Genomic DNA, 987 nt, shown 5'->3' on the forward strand with positions numbered 1-987 from the left:
GAGGATGAGGATGAGGATGAAGATGATGATGAGGATGAGGATGCTGTTGAAATGATAAAGTTTGGGAACCATGCTTTAGTATAGTGCCTGGAATATGGTGGGTGATTGAAAACTGTAGAATCTGAATCTAGATACAGCCCTGCTGAAGTGTGACACAAAAATAATGGGCTCTGACAGCAGGCCTCCAACACACTCTTCCCAGCTGAGTCAGCCAATGAAGCTTGAGGTCCTCAGGGGTGCTGGGCCCATCCCCTTGTGGAAACCCAGCAGTACAACTGTCACCAGCTGCTTCTGTTCCTCACCATTGCCCGCCCTCTCGTGAAACTGATCTACTTACCGGATTCAGCATTTTCATGAAGGATCATGGAGATTACACAAAGGGAAGAAGCACCTGGAAGATGAAAGAGGTAAATTTTAAATTTCAAAAAATTTCCAAAGGGTCTTTTCAAAATATTATGGAGGAGATTGGACCAAAGAATCTATATTTTGCCATGAAAGTAATAATGAGTAAGCCCCAAGTGTCAGTTATTTATCAAATTAAGTGAAAAATCTAACTTTTGAAAGCACATTAGTAGAAAGACGATTCTCTGCTCTTGTGCTGGGAAAGTGTCTCAGATAAAGCAAAATAGGAGATAATCCATGATTCTCTGATTCTCCACCCTTTACCAAGGTGATGGGAACCAAAGGAGGCCTATAAGTAGGCTGATCACGTAATTTGTCATTCAGACCAGGAGGCTAAAAGGGGTGATATTAATAATTAGGCCTAGACAGGTAGTGTCGACCAGGGCTGTCCTGGAGCACAGTGGACTCATCTCACCTTAGCTTTGAGGGACACAAAAGGGGCTGAGTGGCAGGACTTCCCAGCTGTCTCTGATCATTTTTAGGGCAGTTTGGTTGCAAGCAACAGAAAGTAACTCTGTTAATGACATGGCAAAAAAAATTACGGGGGTTAAGGGAGGTTAGGATTTGTTGAAAGGATGGTAAGGG

This window comes from Balaenoptera acutorostrata, chromosome 16 (genome assembly GCF_949987535.1).
Source record: "Balaenoptera acutorostrata chromosome 16, mBalAcu1.1, whole genome shotgun sequence".
Lineage (NCBI taxonomy): Eukaryota > Metazoa > Chordata > Mammalia > Artiodactyla > Balaenopteridae > Balaenoptera > Balaenoptera acutorostrata.